General features: G+C 39.2%; 1 protein-coding gene across 1 annotated transcript in view; it reads right to left on the minus strand.

Annotated features, from left to right (window-relative positions):
* The window catches only part of LOC147133329 (uncharacterized), a 56,754-nt gene extending 36,989 nt beyond the window's left edge, over positions 1 to 19,765 (minus strand). Inside the window, exon 1 of the mRNA XM_086013184.1 lies at positions 19,691 to 19,765. The gene's annotated coding sequence lies outside the window, so the exon portion shown is untranslated. The remainder of the gene's footprint in view (positions 1 to 19,690) is intronic.
* Between the last annotated feature and the right edge of the window lie 2,982 nt (positions 19,766 to 22,747).

Genomic DNA, 22,747 nt, shown 5'->3' on the forward strand with positions numbered 1-22,747 from the left:
ATGACATCACAGTGCCTAAGGGCTCATCTTACAAACGTCACACGACCAAATCCATAAAACAAGTGGGCCGTGACTATTAATATACAGAGGACTCTTTTTTTTTCCATTCCACTTATTGATCATTTGTTTTCATTGTAAAAACAGATGTTATTTTGATTTTTTTTTAAAAATCAGTCTGCTTTCATGAAAGACTACAAAAATCTGAGAATAATTACTGTTGAGAGGCTGAAATCAGAGTACTTTGCCGATGTTCAGTTAAACAGTGGCTACAAACAATTCATATGAATAGTTATTGATAAATCGATTCATTTTGACATGAACCATAGAAAAGCTAATTTGACGAGATATGCAACCCACCATTACTAAGCACTCTTCCCCATGTCACACTTTCCAGTTTTAAAGATGGACAGATGGTGGAAAGAGAGGTAAATATATCCGTGTTAAACATCAGACTGGAAACGGGCACTCGATGGGAACGGATATGTACGCATGCCGAGACACTGCTTCATGGTGCTATAAACAACCCGCACACATGGCCCGAAACTAATATGGACGTTCTTGACGGCTCACGTATGCGTACAGTTGTGTTGTGGCAGGGCCGACCCAGGCGACCACATCTGCTTCTGTACTCGGATGTGCCAACGTGATATCTGCTTGACGAGGCTCTTGGGGGAGGAAAAGAAAAATCTTGTAAATTTTCACATCTACTTGGCCGTCATTGGAATGCCCCTCCCAGCCCCCTCCTGTTAACATACATCTGTTTAGTCAATATCATGAGCAAAAAGGAACATCGCCATGGAAACCCGCCGCGCGAACACACAACAACGCCTATAGGCGAGGAGGGAGAAGAGGTCAAGTCACGTTTCCTCACATACGTGAGAGTGTGTGTGCGTGTGTTAGCATGTGCGCATTTAGGGCATGTGCCACCGTGGTTCAATGTTTTTCTTTTAGCGTTGCCGCCACTCTCGGCTTCCCGCGGGCTGACCCTTTCTCTTCCTGTCAACTTCCTGTCATGTGATCTCGGTTATAAAAGGTCACGTGTCGCCGTTAAGGCTTCTCGCGAAACATGACAAAGTTACAGTATCCCACGCAGAAAACTGTGACATTATCTTGGAATTCGATCACATTCGGCTTCATGACCTACATATTTATTCTCCCCATATGACATCCATTAAAAAGCTCATTACCAAAATTCACTGAATCCCTTTAGAATATTCGGATGAAAATGTAAATATAGTGATACCTTGATACCTTACCGTTACACTATTATTTTTGTTATGTGCCATTAGTTCCTCTTAATACAAAACATAAGAGGATGTAAAGAAATAAAATGTTTTTTTATAAAGTGCAATTACTGTACATTGGGAAAAGCCAAAAGACACAACATGCACGTTATGCTATTCATGCTAATTGAAATTGTCTACTCTTTTCCTCTCATCATGGTAATTCGATTTACGTTGAATACCATTTAAATGTATCAGTCAAGAATTCACTCCTTTGATCGCTACTCTACGTTTTTACAAAATCGCAGCGAGCTCCCGACCTCCTAGCGCTTGAACTGCGAGCCCTTCCAGCCTCTCCAAGCTAGCAATGCAACACTGGCAAAAACCACCATCCAGAATTTTTTCTGTTCCCGACTGTGGTTCAGCGCCAGTTTAAAAAGCATTACTTTACTCATTTGAGGTTGTTCAGCATCATAATCTTCCACATGAACCTGAAATCTGTGCAGCAGGCCTTCCGTTGCCTAGTTTGACAAGAACAGATCCTGTTTCAAGAAGCTTGCCATACATGGCGTGAATTGTACTCTGTTGGAGCTGTGTGCAAGCCATAAAGCTTCTCAAACTGCCGCTGAACTGCAGTCAGGGTCGGAAAACCACTTGCCAGTCGGCAGACGGTAATTTTTCAACACTGTTTCCATGTGTATTGATGATTTTTCCGTATAAGACACGCTATAAAATGTTATATTTCAAAGAAAAAGGGGAAAAAGAGTAGCAGTTGTGAATAATAAAACATGTCCATAGTGTTGGACTTTAATCTAGATTGAATCTAATCAATATGTTGCTTATTTGTTCTGATTTCTCTTTTTTAATGCATATCTGGCCGTCAGCTCATGGAGTTTCAAACAAAAAAGAAAAATAGATCTAGGCCACTTCATTTACCCAGCTCCTTGGGTAAGCCCTAGAGCAAAGATGCTATTGTTAGCATAGCTTTGGTTGCTATTTCTAAACGTGTGATGTCATCACATACATATTACGGGATGAGCACATGGGCCCACGGGGAATCGAATGGCGCTAATTTTAGACATTGGATTTGAATATCAAGACTATTTCAAGACATGCGAAGTAATGTTTATCTTATTTGAGGCTATAGCTCATCACAGAGTTATAACAGTGATTTCCAAAAAGGGTAATGTTATTCCTTTGACGGTAGGTTTGAGAGACCTTTTTTTTTTTTTTTTGCTTAAAATGTTGGCAAACACGTCCCTCTCCAGTAAAGTCACACAAAACATCTTCAAAAAGACTTTGAACAACGCACAAGTGCTTCTACTATTTTCAGATTTTCATGTCGCATATTATTAACAATAGAGTGATTTATTGTTTTTAGGTTTCATTAACCGTGGTCATGTTATCTTTATAATCATATCACTGCTAAGATTGTTCCATACAGTACATGAATGCTTTTATGATGGTAGAAAACGGATACTTCCAGTATTTTCAATGGGACAAAAACTGGTTTAGAGCTCATAACAATCATGAATGGATCATATTCCACTATAAATTTAAGGTGTATACGAAATAGAAAAATATCATTAACAGCAGTCAGCCCTACCCCTGACATATTTTGTAGATTTAAACAACAGTAGTTAGTCTATTTAAAAATAATAAAAGAAAAGTGATTTGAAGTGACGGTCTTTCATTGTACTGTGTGTACAGTATAGTACATGCTAAAAATGTAATATTGCAAAGATGAACACAGACAGACGGGCGTGTGTGCATAGAGAGAGCGAGAGAAAGTGAGGCACCTGCTCAGCGACCTTGCTCCGAACAAAGACCCCTCTGTCCCCCCCAAGTACAATGACATGCCCGACTTCCTGTCTCTTTTGGGAGCAACGGAACACAGAGGCTCTGTTCTATTCTCCTCAAACACACATCCATATTCCATCTTCAGGATTCGACTCCAAATAAGTAGGTGGCATCATTTCGTAGGGATAAAAGCAGATCAATTAAAATAAAGAAATTAGATGCTTTCCTTTTCAGGCATGATAAACATGACATTCGTGTCACCTTGGAAACCACGCTGGCAAATATTAAGAAGAGGTCACATGAGATAAAAATAAACAGGGAAGAATCAGATAAAATCCTATCAAATGCTCCTATTTGTGTGTTAATCGGCCATCATTATTGGGAAACTCTTCATATTTAGTATTTGTTATTTTTCTTGGGGCAAATAAAATTGCCACTTTGGTGTTTAAAAATGTATCTTGGTGAAAATGTATCCCTAAGTGACCAATATGCAATTTTGGGAAATTTCAGCCCTCCAAGTCAGATTCACTGAAATGTGCAAGATTAAATTTGGAGAACTTGTCCATCAAGAGTAGAAAAATAAAAAAAGTTTAAGCTTGGTCAATCACCCAAAAAATCAAACTTCAAATAACTCAGACTAAACATTTGTATTTGGACGGTATCCATTAGTACCATCATTACTAAGGCCCTCTTGAAATTGAAAAAAAAAAAAAAAAAAAAAAAAACTCAAGATTTTACTACAGGTGTTTTTACCTGTTTTAACCCTATGTAACTCCCCAAAATTGATTCGGTAGGTTCCCCTGGGAATTTGGTGAAAATACAGTCGCCAAAGTCGCTGTGACTGAGAAACATGAAATTTGGTTGACTTGTACTACATATCACGTGAACGCCCACAAAAAAGACTCAAGAAGAAACTATTTTAAAAAAAAAGACACAGGAAGTCTACCATTCTGTTTTGAAGCAGACATTCTCGGGTCATTTTAGCCAACGGGTCTTTTCAAAGACAATTTATCCTAAAATTTTTTGCCAATTAAGAACCATGTTTACTAGACAGATATGCTAAATTGTGATAAATGTGATTTCACCATTTTTTTCAAGCTCGTGTTTTGACCTCAAACCCATTTCTTCAAGCCCATCTGGAAAAAGAAAAACAGCAGTTTCACCTATCATCCTGTCATTTTCAGGACGTCTATCGTGACAGGAGGCACAAAAATGTCTCAAAGATTAATGCTTGAAAATGAACAGGAACCAAGCCATTTTGATTGAAAGCAAGCAAAATCCTTCAACGGGATTTGGCCAATTACTTTTACAAGCAATTTTTCTTAAAAGAAAAAAACGGTTAACCCTTTACATTTTTATGTGACCATCCAACAGGTTTCAGAAAAGATTTGACATTTTGACTTTTCCATCACAATTTCTTTTGGTGATTTTTTTTTACTCTGCCACCTTTTCCAACACATTTTTTTTAATGCTAGCCTTGTGTTTTGGAGGAACTCATGGACAAAACCACACATCAAACTCGTGTCAGGGACTAGAAGAAGAAGTAGAAGAAGCAGGAGATCGCTTCCGAAACGAGCAGTGTCCGAGTCAAATAGCCATCCACAAACCCAAGCGGATGTGGCCAAACTGTCAACCGACTGCAGCCAAACCGCAGCGAGGCTGCGAGAAGTAATTAGGGGAAAGATTGTATATGGAAAAATAATTTGTTGTCTAAATGATGTTTACAGTCTGCAGTGCGTCACTGTTCTGTGAAAAACAATTATCTCCAATTTTAGAAACTTTTTTAGTTTTCACAATGCGATGTCTGTAACCCGCAAACACCATTCATGTAAAAATAAGAAAATGGGAAAAAAAAATGGAGATAAGTGTTTTTCACACGACAGCGACGTGTACACAAATACAAAGTAGTTGGTGCCTGCCCAATTGTCAAGAGCGGATATTAAGAACCCACTAAGTCTTTTGTTGCTGCCTATTAGCACAAATCTGTCCATGACCAAGAACTGTGACATCACAATTCTGCTAATTTCCATAATGTACAGTGGCACTGGCAATGTTAGCATCTGCTAACAGGCACATATGAGTTAAGCAGCAAAATCCATCCTTTTTTAGCCATCTCAGGGGGCGACCATTTTGCCATGTCTAAAAACGGGTGGATCAACTCTTATTCCACAATATTTATCAGAATGCCTCGTTTCAATTAGCATATTCTTGAAAAAAACATGTTTGGGTTGACTTCCCCCTTTAAGCTTGTTGGGAAACTCGGGTCACTCGTATCTCAAGACACCACTGTATTTGGCTGCTGTAGACTTTCAATAAGTGGTAACATGTTGCTCATCGTGCATGTGTGAGTCTTTATCTCTATGTAACACAATCCTTGCAATCCCACGTTTATTGTAAATACATTCCTCTTTAAGGTGTCCTCACAAGAAAAAAAATACTAGTGTGTGCACACTTGCACCGTGGTCTGGCTCCACTAAGACTCCATGCCCAGCAGTCATAGTCAGCAGCGACGGCTATAACTGCCACACACACACACATAGTTGTACACCCACTACTTGGAACTCACTCCATAACAAACAGCAAGAGCCAGGGGCCCCCCAAGGCTTCCTGTGTCCTACACACATCCAGCAAATAAACACAATCACATTCATTTATCCATGCACACACATCCTCACAACCACACAATGCATTCATTAGTGCACGAGGGTGCTGTAACAATATCCACACCGAAACACAAGAATTCCGACATGCGCATACACACAAACGGAATCGGGACTTCTTCAAACAGGAAGTGGAAAGGAAGGAATTGGACAAAAACCTAATGGTCTTTGTGGTTCAAAAATGGGAGTAGTGGGTTCACAAATTAAGTCTGTTTTCTTTGGGACTGTCAAATTTTGTGTCATGAAACTGCTTGATTCCTGTGGACACTCACAAAATTTTCATTAAGATGGCTTGGATCACATGCACAAAACTCCACTCCACGATATACAATGATGCTTTGACTGACAAATTTCATTTATTCTGTGATTATGCTCGTAACTCAAAACACTCATCTCAAATCATCCTTTCCCACTGAAATGCATCGAAATGCCGTGAAGTCATCCTATCATCACTAAAAACACCAACATTTTTCACTCAAAAATTCCCCATTCATTCCCAGTGACACATTTAATAACAGATTCATATCATTCCCATTCAAAATTTAAAATGCTCAGCTCATTTAAAGGGAAAGATTTTCAACATTCCTACAATTCCCACATAAGACTCCACATTTTTCACCAACATGTTGCCCATTCTTGGCCAACATAATTCCACATTATTCAATATAATTTGATATCATTCCATATCTTTCAATATCATTCCACATTTTTCACCAAAATATTGCACATTTTTCACCAGTATTATTCCACATCATTCCCTACCATTCAATAGAGTTCCACATCATTCATATCTTTCAATAGCATTCCACATTTTCACCAGTATTGTTCCACATCATTCCCTACTATTCAATATAATTAATCATTCACATGTTTCAATATCATTCCACATTTTTCACCAAAATATTGCATATTTTTACTAGCATCATTCCACATCATTCCATATCCTTCAGCGTAATTGAATGTAATTCCACATCATTCCCTGTCATTCAATATCTGTCCAAAGCTTAAAATATAATTCCATATAATTCCATAGCATTGCACATGATTCAATTTCATTCAATATCAATACAACTCATACCACATGATTCCATATGATTTCTGAGTCAAATTACAAAAGGTGCCGTGTTTTTTTTCCCCTCCATCCGCCACTGCACAACAATAAAACAAGGTCATAATGTGTGTTAAGAAATCATTGTCTTAAGTTAGAGGTTGCACTGGAAAACAAAAGCTGTGCAAAGTCTGTTGTCAAGACATATAACCCAGTAAGGGAGTAAGTAGAATTTGGGGGAGATGAGGCAGTTGTGGGGAAGTGGGGGTCGTTTGAATAATTTACACCAGGAAGTAATTATGTAAATTCTAAAGCTGGCTCTTCCAGTTTACAGGCGGCCCATAAACCAACTGTCATGTCTGGCCGGCAATAAATGTTATTTATTTCTTTATTTATTAATGCTTCCACCGCTACTCCTCCCCCCAGCTTTACTTTTTTAAAGCTAAACAGAAAAAGTTATTTAAAAGTGCGCCAGCTGAGCCCACATGATGAACACGGGTATGCAGGCTCCAAAGTTAAGAATGAATACTTAAAAATGGGGGGCTGTGTTAGTTATTTTTATGAAAGTAACATGTGATTCATGTGGTTTTGTTACATGTGGTTTTATGTGTTTAGGAATGGAAGGGTAAGGTTTCAAAAGTGGGTATTAAACACAGTTAAAAGGCCTCAAGACAAAGAAAGTGAAATACTGTAGTATGTTTACATACAGTGCAGCGTGGGGTAATCATTTGGGAAGATGGTGATGTTATCTGGGGGAGGCAGAATTGAACTCATCTGCTTTGTTATAAATTGTTGTTTCACAATGCTTTGCCAGATTATCCTTTAATTTCATTTTTTTTTTTAAGGATTTATGCTTGCCTGTCAACACAGCATGAGCCTCTGCTTTTAGGTTAGCATTTTGTTTGTTTGGATTGTTTTTAACTTTGCTATTGTTTTGTTGCTTTTGAATTGTGCTCTATTCAATTGTCTTTATATTTTATCTTTCATTTTTATTCATGTGCAGCACTTTGTTTCAGTTGTTTTTGTTTTGCAGTTACACATACATATTTGTATTATATCCAAAGCCAGGTCATTAGCCATTTAATAACCACCACAGTTTTGGAATCGTGGGCCTTAGTTAGGAATGGCATCAATTTTGTCTCATGTTTGAGTTACCAAATATGGTAAAAAGCATTAAAAACATTCAAGTTAATGCTGACGTCATTCACCCTGAATGGTCTCCTCTCCATAAAGGAACACAAATAAATCCAGATTGGATGGTGCAGGAAGACAACGTCTGTCAAACAATGACTTCATGTGGAGCAATAAAACCAAGAGCTGCACTTGCTTCCCAATATTTACAGCCAGTTTTTTTTTTCCCCCCAAAGCATCCAAACACATACAACAAACCCTGCATCACAACATCACGTCAGGTCAGGCAGCTTGTTTTAGACTTCTTGCTCTAAGATAAAACTTGGAGTCTTATTTGGCTATAGGGGTGTCCTGTCGCAAAGTCCGAAGACTCCCAGCAGATTGTTTTCCACTGACAGGGAGGCGGAATTCTTCAATGACATGTTGTATCCCATCCTAACTGTAACATCCTCCCCACAGGGTAAATAAAAGCTCAACATCAGTACTCGTGTGTGTGAGTATTCCTGTCTTTCTGTGCTTGTGTGGCACATCCCTTGCCATTGGGCCTCATTCGAAAACTATGTGAATTTGTACTGAAATCCTGCATGGGAACATTTGTCGCACAAATCTGTGATGCATTTCTGGTCTTACTGAAATTTGTTTTTACCCTGCGAACAAATTTAGAACTTTGTTATTGTAATTTTGGGGGTTGTTCTTTCCAAACTGCCGAGCCAATCTCATTTTGATGCATCTAACTGAAGTTCTTTTATGGGGAAGTAGGGATGTGGTTTATGCAGACTGCAAATCGTGGGCATGAGCCCGTCAATAAGAACGAATTCTGAAACACTAACACGCACAGTGTTGAGACGTAAATTGGCCCCGTGCGCACGCTTCATAAATCCGACGGTGATTTTACTTATACACTCAACTTGTCCACATCGTAAAAAAAAAACATCTCTATGAATTTATGATGCCTATTCAGAGTATGTTTCTCTATATGGTGACATTTTGGCTGGGCAAATGCTAGGATGAGCTTTTTTTTTTACCCTGTTTTGATTTTCCTTTTGTGTTTGTGTGACACAGCCCTTGACATCTCACTTCTTTTGAGCGGACGCGTTCATATATGGCTTCCTAAGTTTGTTTGTTTTCATTAGTTTTGATTTTTCTTTTTTCAAAAATGCTTTGGTTTGTGTTAATTTGTTTTATTAGTTTTAGTATTAGTTTTCCCCCTATATCGAGTTTTTGTTGAGTGAAAATTTTTTTTAAAAAAGGTAACTACAATTCTGAAACGACTGACCGTCATCTTTCTCTATGGACATGCAGCAATACCAAATTAAATACATTTAAAATTAACTCTGAAAGCTCATGTATGATAATCGACAGAGATCAAAACAAGATATATTTTTGTTATAATTATAGTTTTAGTTTTATTAACATAAGATGTCATTTCAGCTAGTTTTTTTTTTTTTAAGCATTTTCCTTTTAATTTTATTCCGTTAACAAAAATTTTTTTTCAATGTTATTATTTTATTCGTTTTTTGTTAAATATAACAACTTTGCTGTGTGAGTGTGTGTGCGTTTGTGTGCGTGTGAATGTGCATATATGTTGGATGTACGATCTGTCCTACTCCAAGGAAAAAAAGCCTTCGGTCAACTTTTGTTTTGGGCAAAGTAAGAAAGCGAGACACATAGAGGGGAAATGTGCACGGATGGGAGTATAAGCATGGGTATTTAGGTGTGTGTGTGCGCACACATGCACACCCAGTGCAGATAGCCTGTGTGTTTATTTAGTTTGAGGTGACAGCAGGAAGGAAGGCAGGTTAACGAGCTGCCGGCTCCAGGCACCGAGGCACATGGTGATTACGCAACTGTACTCAACTACACACTCTCTCTCACTCTCTCACACACACACACACGCACACACAGATAATGCACTAACCTGAGTGAGGAAATAGGAACCCTTGCAAAATACGCACGCCCATTTTAGGACCCTTGCACTACTGTATTTGTAGGGCTCATTTGCATACAATGGAGGTATGGGCACAGCCTAGCAGTAAGTGCACTTGACTGCGGTCACACCCACTGGGTGGCAGGCTAGCTGGTTCTACGGTGTGTGCCACCAAGACACAGAAGCCACATCTAAAGCGAGGGGAAAAAAAGGCAAACAGACGCTGTGCTCCAGCCTTGAAATCGGCCTCAGCCAATAACCTATTCCAGTGATTCCCAACCACTGTGCTGCGGAACATGAGACAGCATCAGATGTGCCGCAGGAAACGATCCAATTTTACTTAATAGTTTTTGGTTTTTTCCATGTATATTTGTTGGATTTTATGCAAAAAAATAGCATTGCATTCAACTAAATAGGTCCAGAAGTGAATTTGTGAGTAACCTCAGATCATCATTTTACAATTCAATACAGTGATGCCTTGAGATACGAGTGGTCTCACTTCGGACTATTTCCAGATACCAGCAGCCATTCAGCCCATTTTTTGCTTTGACTCGCAAGTGCAAATTTGCGATACAAGTGCTGGATGGTAACAGTGAACACAATGCAACTCACTTCACAATAAACCGCACTTTGGCAAATAGTGAACATTTCTGTAAAAAAAAAGAAAATAGGCTTCAAGCCGTTTAGTGCCACTCCAAGTTCAAGTTTGCTATCAAACTAAACATAAACCAGAGAACAACACATTACAACCAAACAAAGTTAAGAGTCTGCTAGCTTAATGCTACCGTATAATGAAAAACACTATTAACATGCAAAAAATTTGCAATGATAGATAAATGATTTTAAAAGCTCTTTAGGAAATGGATATTTTAACTCAAACAGTGGAGCAACACATGTAGATAGACAATACTACAATACTCACAGACATGTATTCTTTATCCTCTCTGAAAAATGACAAATAAGACATAATCTTACTAACACTCACAGTGGTATTAGTAGATGACGGAGTACTAATTGTTGTGTCTGCATGACTTTATTATACTGAAAAGTCATGCCCAACTCTGATTGTTACAGAAACCTTGCCTCACCGTGAACATAGACAATTACATAGACGGAAAAAATGGGCTTCCGACTATGCTTAGTCAGACTATTTTTTAAAGTTTCCCGTTTATCGCCTACAAAATGGGCATCCGTCATAGGCGGGTAGACGGACTGGTCCGTCACATAGGCGGAATGCCCAGCTCTGATAAATGCGGTCATATGTTCGCTTCAAAGACCTAAATGCATTCATGCACGCACAGATGCTGACAGATCATCTGCATTATACTTGAATTGAATATAATAGTTTCTGGATCTGGACCGCTCGACCCTTAGAGTGCGGTCACAGTGATTGGGTTTGAAAACATGTGCACGCTATCATGGCTGCCAGGTGCAACATCAGCATTTGTGGTTTTTGCTCTGTCTTGAAGCATCCGAGAGAGAGCAAAGACCTATGCTGCTTTGTGTGTACGCGTGTGTATGTGGCGGCGACGGTCAACCGAGCAGAAAAGACCCCCCACATCACCCATTAACATAGTCTCACCTTTGACCCACCGCATCACCCCGCTGCCTACCTTCATTGAAAGGCTTGCTAATAGAGGCCAGGCTGTGCAGACGGCATGCGTGTTTACAATGATTGTAGAAAATGGAGGGAGTTTATTCCAATGATTCTAAAACTGGAGTCCCAGGACCACCTGGAGCCATACCTTGGGGTCAACAAAATAATTTGCAGTACAGTTTTAAGGGCCCAATCTGGATAGCGAAAATTTGCATTGAACTGATGCCCGCCTTAAAATGGTTTACTATAGATCACAATAAGGCGAGTGCTTTGCTCAAAACGAAACTCCTCAACTCACATCAACATAGATCCTTGGCACTAAGATGACGCGCAAGTAATACTTTTATTGCTTTGGCTTGATCATGAAAACAGCAAATGTTTTTTTTCAGTGAATAAAGGAGGATAAATTTAAAAAAAAATTGTGGTTATAGGAAATTTTGAATGCCAAAATGCAAATATATGGCTGTTCATTGTAAATCATGTGAAATTATAAATATAAAAGTGCATACCTACTACACACTTAACACACTAAATCAGTTACTCCTCACTTCTTAATCTTTGGGCAAATTAAAAGATTAGGATTATGATGCATTAGTATATAAATCTAATATCACAGAATTAATAAAGTCTGTGAAATAGTCCGATTTTTTCCAAAATAAAATATAATTTTTTACAGATCAACATGCGTAATATTACAAGCAAAAAGTTGTATTTTTAAAATTCCCTTGTTAAACTATTTTCGTCAGATTACAAACTTTTATCCCAACAAAATACATTCTTGAAAGATTATGGCAATTATTTCGTGGGAAAATGTTGTAACTTTTTTCTAAAATAAAATGTTTTTATTGTCACCATCCAACTTTCTTTCCCTCAAAAATAGGCAAACTTAATTCTTATGGCATTTAATGATAAATATGGTGGTAGTTTGCTACAACTAGAATCCAACCATTTCCTTACATTTCGCACGGAAAGTGGATGTAGACAAGAGCTCATATTGACGAGCGCCGGAGCCTGGGCATGTGTTAGGATTAATAAATGTGCACAATTGAAGACTTCCTGTTATTTAGCGGTGAGGCCAGAGGAAGTTATTTCGCGGGACACGGATCATTTTGGTCAGAATGCCGGCCTATAAATACTGAGAACGCTACGCACTCCGCATCCCGCCTCCTTCCTCCAGTCCACCAAATGAAAAACAGGAGTGCAGCAGGAAAACAAAAGCAAAAGAGAAGACATGTGTGTACATGAATAAAACAGCACCATGCTGAATGTTTGTGAGGAAATTGTTTGAACAGGCTATTGTATGTAAATGACGCTGACTGACGGACAAAACAAGTGGAAATTTTTGTCAGCAGAAGCCACAACGACTGCATCAGTGCTATCAAAATAACTCCAGCTCATTCCTTCGTGCCACCTGCTCAGTAAGGCACAGTAATATTTGTCGTTTTCCATAGAGGATAAAGAATACATGCCTTTGAGTATATTCTCCTGTCGTATGTTTACACGCCAATGTTCACAATGTTTTTATGGGGATACCAAAGTATCGATATGGTGATGAAGTATCGATACTTTCGCTATATTACGCAATGTTATGTTTTGCATGTTTTATAACCTACTTCTGGAACATTAGAGGTCCTTAAAGTTGAGTCTTGTGAATGGAGTTTTATTCATTGCACTCCTGTGCATCAGGAACAGTTACTGGAACAGTTTATGCACTTTTCAATCATGACACTTGAATAAATGTCAAATGACCCTTAAGTTAAAACTTTGGAAACATACGCCTGAGTTTTTTTAATATATATTTTTATAATATCTAAGTATCGCATACGTATCCAATCGCAGCCCAAGTCTCGGAATCCATATAAAATTATATATATATATAAATAGATACCCGAGAGAGAGAGTGAGAGAGAGAGATAGATACCCAAGAGAGAGAGAGAGAGAGATACACCCAAGAGAGATAGAGTGAGAGAGAGTGAGAGAGAGAGCGAGAAAGAGTGCAACAGTGCGAGAGACCGAGAGATGGACAAACAGAGAGAGAGAGAGAGCGAAAGAGAGAGAGAGTGCAAAAGAGAGACAGAGAACCCCAATCAACCTGGGTTTGTCCTGGGATTTCTTTGCCCCCGGCAACATCGGAACTCTCTGTTTACCCATCCCATAATAAGTCTCATTCAAGCTTGGGACATCTTGATTAGGTCGGGTGAACGTCTGGTTCTCATTTAGCATGGAGGATGAACGTAGGGAGAGGAAAGCGAGTGTAGGATTGAACCAGAGGTCAGTGGAAAATAAGATGAAAAAATACAAGCAAGTCTTTGGAACAGCAGGTTAGGTTAAAGGATGAACTGTCTACACAAAACATTATTAGAGCCCATAATTGATGAACTTATTTAACTTTGGTTGGCCTCAGGTAGGACACGATGATAAACAACTAGCCTGGGAAAAGTTGACACAGCTCCTATGACAGAAATTGGACAGGTTATCCTTGAATGAACTGCCCGGTTCCGGACGTGTCGCAATGCAAACAAGCAAGCCGGACACCATTATCACCAATCAACAAGGAAACATACATCAAAATGTTGATTTTTACAGATGTGTGAGGAGGTAACTCTCCAGGAGGATTAAGACCATGATGAAGAGGGGAGAAAAATGTTACATGAATCTGATTTTGATATGGCAAAAAAGTTGTTGCACATTTAAGGTGATTATGTAATAGTTGCGGGTGCCTAAAATAAAACAATAAATGGGCGGGGAGAAAAATGTTGGATGTGTGACACAAACAGGGAGGAAAATGTGGCGTAACACTCTCGCTGTGGTTTATCATTCCCAGCAGATGCTTGGCCTCGGCAGTGCTCACAGACACGCCCAGGCGCAAATATATACAGTTACATTTAAAAAATACAGAGATACAGTTGAAACCGCACACACTCCCACGGTATTTATGCGCGGAAAGAGTTTGGAGCAAACTATGCAACGTACACACACACACAGCACATCAGAATGGAGTTCATGTAAGTGATAAGAGACACAAGAGTCAACAGCCCAGCAGATAACCTGCTGATAGCGTGTTCCCATGCTTCCGCTGCCCTTTTGTTTACCTAATGATCCCATGGATCTACGAGTGGTGCAGGAACAAATATGAATTGGGCAACACTCTCTCCCAGTCATTACGGTCATATGGTAGGCTTCAAATGATTGAATAGGCAATCTAGAATGAAATCTGGATGGGGCTAAAGACAGAACCATGAGGGACTCCACATTAGGATGGATTTTCACCCTCTGCAATCTCACGCCAGTGGAAGATTCACAAACAAGCAAGGCGAAATGTGAAACAAGCAAAATTTGAAGGACAGCACGGGAAGGGGAAAAAAAAAAAAAAAATCCCCAACCTGGCTTCAACCATGGGAAAAAACACGCACTACAGATACGTGCACACGCTCACCAGCAAAAGCCCATTCAGATTGAACCACCTGCTGCATTCCACAGCCAACAAGTCAGCTACTTAAGGAGCCAGAATTTAATCAGTCAGCCAAAAGGCCAAGCAAGAAATCCCACCATGTGTTTGACCACCTAGACACTGAATGTAGCACAAAAACATTATACAGGTATAATTATTCTGCTGGCTGCTGCTTATATCTAGTTAATTACTTATAGATAACATACAATATATAAAGACATGAATGTGAACAGTAGCAAGATTGGTCAGCAGGATTGTATATTTTGCATAAAAGCTAACACATAACTAGTCTATCACTCATGTATAGTTGTTTATCTGGAGTATAGATGCATTAAGACATAAATACAAACAGCAGCAAGAATAGTCAGCAGTACTTTATATAGCATTAAAATCCATATACATCTATCAATAAGTAGTGTACTGCTTTTATTAAAATTACTTATAAATGGAAAACATACTACGTGACGTGAATGTGAACAGCAGCAAGAATAGTCAGAAGCATTGTATGCAGAATAAAAACACATCAGAGCTGGGCATTTTACTAAAAATTGAGTATCTGTTATTCATCATCCGTCTGCAGCGTGGGTACCCTTCAGTCATCAGTCATTCACCTATTTTTCATGTGTATTTTTTTGCTGCTCTTTACATTCACTTATGCATATATTTATTAAAATTAGCCCAACGACCTGTCAGCCACAATTTCTGAGCAGCCAGGACAGGACAAGAGCAAAAGGAAAAGGTCATTATGAAGAAAGCCCGGCAGTTCTACGCCTCTCAGAGAGAGGCAGTCAGCACAACATGGCTGACTGGAGCGCTTCAAAGCAGAAAGGAGGAAAAGGAGGGGGGGGGCTAAGTCACTTCCACTGGCCTTACATGTTCAAGGGGAAGGGGGAGTTTACAGGGTGACACGGGGGTCACAAGGCAGCCCCGGAGGAGGAGACACACAGGGGGGCATTTGTGTGGACAAATCTGATTATGTTGGATTTGTTTTGATCAGATGTGTCAGTTTGTCCAAGCATAGCTAAACACGAAGCTTTACAAAATCTCAAAACCCAACCACTTCAAGGCACGCATTTTAAGATTTGCTCTTTTAAATCGAGTCACTGCTAAACTATTGACAAATATTGAACAGTGGCCCAGTCAGTGCTTGTTGTATGTATGCATAGGCTACAGTGGCCTCAGTTGCCTCTGATAGAAATTACATTAGTTTATGGAGTAGTAATACAACCCGTCTACTCTCCTGTGATATGCATTATTAACTTTGCATTTTAGTTTCAATGTTTCACCTTTTCCACACCAGTATCTTACAAAAAAATGCAAGACAAGATTTAAGGTTGACATTATTAGGAATACGGTCATGTGACGAACCGTCTCAAAAGAAAGCATGTTCAATGGCAACTGGATCGAAATAAGGACAGAACCCTGGGGGAGTGGCTACAGGTCAAAGTGTGTATTGTGTAAGTGATAGCATTCGTAAAATCGCTAATTAATTGTCAGATCGGAATCGGAATCAGAATCACCTTTATTGGCCAAGTATGTAAAACACTCAAGGAATTTGGCTCTGGTTAATTTGGTCACAAAGGCAGATGATGGGTTGAAATTATTTGGATTAAACAAAGTTAATGTGATTATCACTATAAAGCGGCAACCTTTGAAAATGACCAAAGAAAAGGTCTGAATGAGGCATGGACAACGAAAACCGGATTGGGCCACGGGCAGAAACTTGAGAGACCCCACATAAGGGCTTAATTGGCGGTTTGTGGACTGTACTAGTGGTGACATTATTTTCATTTCCAAACTAACTAAATGACAAATAGTGAAAACACAAAAATACATGGTTGAAATAATTATGCATACATGACAAGTAGTTTTAGTCATCACAATTGGCCTCGTGGTTAGCATGTCTGCTTTTGTGTATTTTTTCTTGGTACTGTAGCTTCCCCCAACAGTCCAAGAACTATTAACATGCTGGGTTCATTCATAATACACTAAACTCTCCATAAGTATTAATTTAAGTGTGACAAGTTGGTTGTCTACCGGTATATGTGACTGGTGACCAGTCAAGAAAGCATGTAAAGGAAAACCAGACCTGGCTAAGTAAAGAACCATGTGGGACCCCGCATAAGGGAGGCCCAAGTGGCAGCTGAGTGGTCTGTCTGTATAGTACCAGTAATGCTTTTGTCCCACTAATTGCCAACTCCATTAATTGTTCCAAACAGAAAAATGTTAAACAGATGTGAGATGTGAAATGAGGACTGAGCTGCTATGCTGCACTCAAATGGAATAAGATGCCAAAAGAAGTTGGCCCCGAGTGTAAATGCTTTTAAACCCAAGTTTATATATATATATATATGACAAAACTGAAGTGCGCAAAGAACAAAACCTTGTGGCACTCCAGGGTAACAGCATTTTCAAAAATTAGCCTAGCTAAAATGGCGCAAGATTCTTTTGTGAATATAAGTTTAAGTGTGACTAGACTTAATCTTTTTTATTGCATTTTTCCCTCTCGTTTCAACTTCTCCAACTTGACAACATTTATCTGTGATTGTAGATGACGTGCGATTTGAATGCCACAATATTATATCGTTCCTGATCGATTTTTATTTTCCCTACCATTATTTCATACCACTCACCACCTCCTCCTCCTCCTCTCGCCAACACCTGTGCCCCTGCGGAGGAGGAGGAGGAGGAGGAGTTCCGGAGAGGAGGAAGCCCCCGGGGGTAGCGAGGCACCTCACAGATGGTTAGCAAATTACACCTTCATTACCTCTCGTCTACGCTTCCTCTGGTCAGCGCTTCACAATGACTCGCTGTTCCTGTCACATCTGCCAGCATGTTGGCCTACCGCAATTAAAAGTTGTTTGTTGGTTACTATCTGTACACAGACTCACTGATATAATACAGCTGTATAATTAGACTACAAAACTGAAACACAGCGGCTATTTGGAATGCTTCAAGGTTAGCCTTTTGATCTGGCCTGTCATGCAATTGTTGAAAGAAATTAAACCAAAACGATTATGCTATAGCAGTTTGTCTGTGTGCGTCGTTTCAACAAATGTTTTCATAAAAGCAGTATGGCGCTCGGAGGAACTTTAGAAAAAGTGAAATGACCGAATGAGCTGCAGGTTCCCATTCAATAACCCCAAAAGCTTGTTTATTAACTGCTAATGTCATAACGCAATAATCAAATCTTAACCTTGTATCAGACCAACGTTGTACTAATTCTAGCCAATTTGACATATTAAACAAGATCTTATCCCTTTTCAACTACTTTGTTGAGCCTAAGTGCATTTTCATGTTTTTTTTTAATACATCTTGATTGTATTTAAAGCGTTATCCTTAAAAGAGGTTCCTTCGCCTGGAGAGAGAAATATATTTCAAACCATAACAAATCTACTAACGCATCTAACACATGCGAGCTGTTTTGCCTTTGGACAAATGAAAACTGAGACTTCACTACTCGGACCTCTTGATGGCTGTTAGAAAAGGAAATTACAATCTAAACAGTTTTAATATAATTCCAAATGTTTATAGTGTGAAACTTTCAGGCGAAAAATGCAAAATTGTTCACAGGAATAACGAATTCGAGCATTAATTGTGAATCACGTGGCAAGCTCATAATATCAACATAGAAAATATGTCACATAAAAGATGTGAAACTCTTCGGAACCAATGCTTAAAGAAAAAGTCAACCCCCCAAAATCTGTACAGTAATATCTTCGATGTGCCTTCGTTTGTCTAAACATGGCATTCTTATTAAAATTACGTTTGTGGAATATGAGTAAAGCAGCAAAATCCAATTGTTTTTAGCCGTCTCATGGGGCGGCCATGTTGCCAATTGCGGTCAACTGAAAATAACATCACAGTTGCTGAGGACTCAGATAACGACAAATCACAGCTCACTGGTGAGCCATGATTGGTTGTTACCTGATCCCTGAGCAACTGTTATGTCATTTTCAGTCTACCACAAGTGGCAAAATGGCCGCCTTCTGAGATGGACGAAAACAGGTGGATTTTACTGCTTCACTCATATTCCACAAACGTAATATTAATCAGAATGCCATGTTTAGTCTAGTGGGGCTGTATAAAATGTATTCTTGTAAAGAAAACATTTGAGTTGACTTCCACTTTAAGACATGTTTTAGTTTCCAGTGTAACTTAACTCTTGGTGCCAAAGACCTATGTTGAGGCAAGTTTCAATTTAGCTAAACGATTTATTGCCATCTTGTGTCTAAGAACTTTTTCAAATAAGTTAAGGAGCATCATATTGACAAACGCATTGCTTTGCTGTTGTCCTGCAGCATCTACAGGAAATTAGAAACCTTTTATTATTGGGGTCATCAATGGAACCCAATGTTCACATTTCACATGGGGTTTAATGTACTCATTTACATAAATAGAAAGATTTAATTGGCTGTTTAATTGCACACTTGACGAATGAGCAGGCACAAGCAGAGACACTATTTGTATACAAGCTACTTTAGGAAATTTTCCACTACACATCATCTTTAAAATGTTTAAAAAGTCTGAGAATGGCAAAAGTGGTTCTGTTATCTGTTTTCTTTGTTTCACTGTTGTTTTGACATTGTGCGTACAGTAACAGTAGGCTAACCGCCATTCATCAGCAGTGACTGCTGACCACCTCCCCAAGGCCCTTACCCTCCTTCCCGTGCCTCTTGCAGCCCAGCGTGAAAGCGCACGCGAGGGCCCCAGCGCAGCCATTAGTCAGGCCGGGAAGGCATGGAATAATAATGAACGGCGCTCTCACGCATGAGCAAGCAAACCCCATCACCGCCACCATCAGCTAGTTTCCAGCAGCCGTTTCCGTCATCTAAAATGCATGTCCCTCTCACTTGAGTGGATCTCGTCGTTCTCTGGCGAGCACTTTCCCCTTCCCAGCATTGCCGGCCGGCTACAGTAGAACCGCTGGGGGAGAAAAAAAATTCCCGTCTCCAAATGGTTGTTTTCATTCCGTCTTATACACTTATGACCTTTTCAAACAACACTCATTTACATGCATACTTGTTAGTGATTTATTGCTGGCGTCTTGGTATTAAATTAAATATGTGCATTGTCCAGCACATAGCCCGCATCTTAACATTGGTGAGCTTTGTTTTTTAAAAAGCAACAAGAATGATGAGTCTTCATGTTTTGGCTTAAAAGGAGAAAGGGGGGGGGGGGGGGGGACACAAAATTTTGTGATACAGTGAGCCCTTGTATATTTGCAGACCTGCATTCACCTGTTTTTTTTTTAAATGTATCCTCCGTTATTCACTAAAAACTCACCAAAGCAATACAAGTATTACTTAGGCACCATCTTTGTGCCAAGGAACTATGCTGAGAGGTAATGCTTTCTTTTGGCAGTTAAAAACCTTTTGGTGGGGGGGAGTCAATTATCAATTGTAAAAATTGTCAAATGTAAAATAATCTTATTCATAAATTGTATTCGTTTTTTGTCACTCCAGAATAGCATACAAAGCATAAATAATGACCATAACATCAATACAGCAAATGGTCAATAATTATTCATAAATACAATTTGTTTTTTCCCATCTGATTGCATTGCCAAGGTATCGGAGCAGGGCTCATTATTGGCAGATACTCAACACGAGTGCATCCCTAATATTTAAGATTTTAAATGTGTCATGATATAAAACAGAGTTTGTCCAAGCCGTAGACTCCATTATGGTGATGTGAAATGGAAACATAGATAATTAGGAAGTGAGTTATACAAGGTAGAAGATATATCTGCTATTCAATCCTCAAGACATACTTATATGTCTTCTCACAGTCCAGCCATTCAATCCCAGGATTTTTTTCCCCCAAATGTTAGGGTAAAAGAGGGTCTGAAAATGTCTGATGCTGAATGAGGCTCATCTGTTTTCTGAAGCAGAGTCATGATTGGTTGTTATCTGAGCCCTGAGCAACTGTGATGTCATTTTCAGTCAATGGCGAGTGACAAAATGGCCGCCCCTGAGCTGGCTTCAACAGGTGGATTTTGCTGTTTTACTCAAATTCCACAAATGCAACTTTAATCAGAATGCCGTGTTTAGACTAGTGATGGCGAATAGAACATATTGTTGTAAAGAACAATTTTTGGGTTAACATTCTCTTTTAAGAATTGGTCATTTTCAGTCGACACAAGTAGCAAAATGGCCGCCCCTTGTGATGTACAAAAATGGGTAGATTTTACTGCTTGATTTATATTCCACAAATGTAATATTAATCAGAATGTCGTATTTTGCGTAGTGGGGCTGCATAGAACATATTCTTGTCAAGAAAATTTTGGGGTTGGGAAAAAAAACAAAAAAAAAAAAACTGAAGGTGGCAAAAACAAACTTCCCATGTCAACACAGCAAAACAAACAACAACAACGCATCCAGCTTAGATCGTTCACCATGTTTGTTAATGTACTTATGATATTTTCCACTTGAACACAGAAACTTCATTTCACGCGTGTCTGTAGAGCACATTAACAAATAAAAAGCAAGTGTCCTGCACTTTAGCCTTCAGTCATAATATTGCCCATGTCACGCTTCCTTCGACATGTACAATCCCAACCCCCAAAAAACAAAACAAAAAAACAGCTCAACCTCTGACACAAGGTTATTATTACTGACAAAAAGTAACAATAATGGGCACGCCTGTGAACTGTCCAGCACGTTCAAGAGGGCGGAAAAATCACAACCACACTTGGCAGCTTAGCACAGGGGACTGTTGTCCATGGCAGGAAAACAGTTCAAACATTGTATTCGGTGGTAAACAAGCTTAAAAGACAAGAATTTACCTTAAATTGTTTTGACAAACAATCTCCTGGGCCTCAGAACGGCTAGTTTGCCAAAAAAGGAAGCAGAAAGTGGTGGTCACATGACCACAGGATCAGGAAATACAATCACTCAGAGAGGAAACAGGTGTGCTGATTGGCAGGTGCATTCAGAGACCTCTAAAATGAAAGGAGATGCTCTTTATGGGGTTTCACCGTATATTTACTGAATGTAATCACATCTGGGAAAGGAGAGCCACAGCCTCCATTGCACCAGAAGCAATATAAAACAGTCATGCAGACACAAACAAAGAATTGTCACAACTATTGTAAGGGACTCAACAGGATGCTGTAATCCTAGTCATTTTTCAGAGAGAATAAAACATATATGCCTGTGATAATTGTTATATTATCCGTCTATATGTTTCTTCCACTGTTTGTGTTCAAATATCCTTTGCTTGAAAGCTTCTAAAACCGCAACTATTGATGCTAACCATTAGCATGTCAATTGGATTTCCCATTACAAATTTGATTTAAGCTAGCAGGCCATTCATAAGGCAATGAAGTTTGGTTATTTCAAATATATATGATGTAATTGTCTTTGTTTTGTGTTTAGTTTTACAGTCAACTTCAACAGAGAACAACTTGATGCCTCTTTTTTGGTGACATTCATGAAACAACACTCAAATCTCAAGTTTGCGCTTGCAAGTCAAGCAAAAATCGGTCAGATGACGGCTTGTACCTCAAAAAACCTGTACGTTGAGCCTCAAGCCACAACTGTACTATACTGTATAGTATAAACCACAGGTACAATTGAAATTATATAGTTAAGTATAATTCTAAAAATAATCTATAAATACTGTACACTAATTGAGGAAATACTGTATGCTATGTTATATCTTGGGGGGGGGGCTTCAGTCCCCATATTCCAGGTGTACCTAAAGAAATGTCCAAGGATGAGGATGGGATAAAAAAGACCACCACCACAATAGCATCAGGGCCACAAGTGGTCCACTGCAGCAACGTCAGGAGTGACAATGAAGAGAGAAGAGCAAGAATGAGTCATACGCAAGCCCCTCCTTCAACCTAGATAGCCCCCCTCTTTCCCATGTTAGCCTCGTTACGTCCGTCCTGACTCATTCATTCG

Source organism: Filicampus tigris, chromosome 17 (genome assembly GCF_054856515.1).
Source record: "Filicampus tigris isolate MCC_2025a chromosome 17, RoL_Ftig_1.0, whole genome shotgun sequence".
NCBI lineage: Eukaryota > Metazoa > Chordata > Actinopteri > Syngnathiformes > Syngnathidae > Filicampus > Filicampus tigris.